Source organism: Oryx dammah, unplaced genomic scaffold (genome assembly GCF_014754425.2).
Source record: "Oryx dammah isolate SB20612 unplaced genomic scaffold, SCBI_Odam_1.1 HiC_scaffold_27, whole genome shotgun sequence".
Taxonomy (NCBI): Eukaryota; Metazoa; Chordata; class Mammalia; order Artiodactyla; family Bovidae; genus Oryx; species Oryx dammah.
Genome location: NW_024070211.1, coordinates 37,122,244 through 37,125,426, shown reverse-complemented (window position 1 = coordinate 37,125,426; position 3,183 = coordinate 37,122,244). Strand labels below are relative to the sequence as shown.

At 42.7% G+C, this 3,183-nt stretch overlaps 1 pseudogene; it reads right to left on the bottom strand.

Moving 5' to 3' along the window:
- Window positions 1–2,461: 2,461 nt before the first annotated feature.
- On the bottom strand, window positions 2,462–2,870 carry LOC120854530 (annotated as a pseudogene).
- Between the last annotated feature and the right edge of the window lie 313 nt (window positions 2,871–3,183).

Below are 3,183 nucleotides of genomic sequence, written 5' to 3'. Positions count from 1 at the left end.
CCTTGTTCATAGTGATTTTTCCTAAGGCCCAGTTGACTTTGCATTCCAGGATGTCTGGCTCCAGGTGTGAGTGATCACACCATTGTGATTTTCTGGGTCATGAAGATATTTTTTATACAGTTGTTCTGTGTATTCTTCCCACCCTTTTTTAATATATCTTCTGCTTCTGTTAGGTCCTTTCCATTTCTGTCCTTTATTGAGCCCATCTTTCAAATGTTCCCTTTTCTTCTCTAATTTTCTTGAGGAGATCTCTAGTCTTATTCTATTGTTTTCCTCTATTTCTTTGCATTGATCTCTGAGGAAGGCTTTCTTATCTCTCCTTGCTATTCTTTGCTATCATCTTGTTATCTTTGCTATTATCTTTGCTTATCTCTCCTTGCTATTTCTTATCTTGCCTTGCTATAATTGTCATTCAGCTGACCATTATAACTACTACTGTGGGCAGGAATCCCTTAGAAGAAATGGCATAGACATCATAGTCAACAAAAGTGTCCTAAATGCAGTACTTGGATGCAGTCTCAAAAACGACAAATGATCTCTGTTCATTTCCAAAGCACCATTCAATATCATGGTAATCCAAGTCTATGCCCCAACCTGTAATGCTGAAGAAGCTGAAGTTGAGGACCTACAAGATCTTCTAGAACTAACACCCCCAAAAGTTGTCCTTTTCATTATAGGGGACTGGAATGAGAAAGTAGGAAGTCAAGAAACACCTGGAGTAACAGGCAAATTTGGCCTTGGAGTACAGAATGAAGCAGGGCAAAGGCTAATAGAGTTTTGCCGAGAGAACGCACTGGTCATAGCAAACACCCTCTTACAACAACACAAGAGAAGACTCTACATATGGTCATCACCAGATGATCAACACCAAAATCAGATTGATTATATTCTTTGCAGCCAAAATTTGAGAAGCTCTATACAGTCAGCAAAAACAAGACTGGGAGCTGACAGTGGCTCAGATGATGAACTCCTTGTTGCCAAATTCAGACTTAAATTGAAGAAAGTGGGGAAACCACTAGGCCATTCATATGACCTAAATCAAATCCCTAACAGTTATACAGTGGAGGTGAGAAATAGATTTAAGGGACTAGATCTGAAAGACAGAGTGCCTGATGATCTATGGGCGGAGGTTTGTGACTTTGTACGGGAGACAGGGATCAAGACCATCGCCAAGAAAAAGAAATGCAAAAAGCAAAATGGCTGTCTGGGGAGGCCTTACAAATAGCTATGCAAAGAAGAGAAGTGAAAAGTGAAGGAGAAAAGGAAAGATATATACATTTGAATAAAGAATTCCAAGGAATAGCAAGGAGAGATAAGACAGCCTTCCTCAGTGATCAATGGACATGAGTTTGAGTAAACTCTGGGAGTGGGTGACGGACAGGGAGGCCTGGTGTGCTGCAGTCCATGGGGTTGCAAAGAGTTGGACACAACTGAGTAACTGAACTGAAGCTTATCAAGTATATGGCCTTGGGAAAATCACCTGTTGACCTTCTCAGTGCTAAATTTTTCAACAGAGTTAAAGATAATCTTCAAGAATTTGTTCTGTTGATTCATTAAATTAAATTTGGATCAGTACTCTCATCTTCATACATGTTTGACACTTTTGATATTGTCCACTTCCTTTTATTTTGTCCCTACTCATTTGTTTGTATTGGCTTGCAAATTTATCATTCCCATTAACATAAGCCAGTTAAGATGGAAATGTTAACAGTAGTAATTCCTAGGTGGTGCTAGTGGCAAGAACCTGTCTGCCAGTGCAGGAGACACGGGAGACATGGGTTTAATCCCTGGATTGGGAAGATCTCATGAAGGAGGACATGGGATTCCACTCCAATATTCTTGCCTGGAGAATCCCATAGACACAGGAGCCTGGTGGGTGACAGTCCATAGGGTCGCAAAGAGTTGGACATGACTAAAGCCATCTCACACACACACACACACACACACACACACACACATTAACACTGCTGCTGCTACTGCTGCTAAGTCCCTTCAGTCGTGTCCGACTCTGTGCGACTCCAGAGACGGCAGCCCACCAGGCTCCCCCGTCTCTGGGATTCTCCAGGCAAGAACAGTAGAGCGGGTTGCCATTACCTTCTCCAATGCAAGAAAGTGAAAAGTGAAAGTGAAGTCGCTCAGTTGTGTCCGACTATTAGCGACCACATGGACTGCAGCCTACCAGGCTCCTCCGTCCATGGGATTTTCCAGGCAAGAGTACTGGAGTGGGGTGCATTGCCTTCTCCACATTAACACTAGTAGCTCCATTAATTGTGTGCTATGGATAATGCAACACAATGTATATTTTACTCTTTAAACAGCTCCTCAAAGTAGTAGTTGGATTTTCTCAGAAAAAAAAAAAAAAAAGATAAATAAATGCTAGGTATTTACAGCCTATCTCCTTTTTGTTGTTGTTGTGTTGTGTCTGAAGTTTATTCAAAATATTGCAGCACTGTAGAAAGTTTCAAACAACTTCACGTGGTGTTTTGAAGTTTACCCCAAAGATAGGCTGAGTGACATGCAGATTGGACAGACTGCCAAAGTCCAAGAGCTTCAGCGTTTCCTTAGTGTCAGGATCTATTAATACTTCAGTGATCTTCTGATCCAGACTGAGATCTCAGCACATAATTATCCCTCCTCTCTTGCTCTTCCTCCTGCAGCTTGATGGAGATACCTCTCACTGGGTCCCTCTGAATCCACTTCAGATATTTGACAGAGCCTGTGATCTTGTTGCCGAGCTTCTTGTTGGGAATAATGGCAGTCTCCTCACACACACGCTTACTGGTGTGGAATTCATTGCCCAAGCTTATACAGTACTTCTCAGTGATGACCCAGGCTGCCTTCTTCTTGGTTTTGGTGTGAATGTGACCCATATTGGCAGGTTCTTGGTACAAGAACTCACCCTACCTCCTTTCTAAGCCCTAAACCAATTGTGGAGTAAACATAGGTATCTGTGTATGTGCGTGCATGCTTAGGTGCTTCAGTCTTGTCTAATTTTTCGCAACCCCATATGGACCATAGCCTGCCAGGCTCCACTGTCCATGGGATTTTTTTCCAACAAAAATACTGAAGTGGGTTGCTATGCCCTCCTCCAGGGGATCTTCCCCACCCAGGGATCAAACCCACGTCTCCTGCACTACAGGTGGATTATTTAATGCTGAGCCACCTGGAAGCCCAGACATAGGT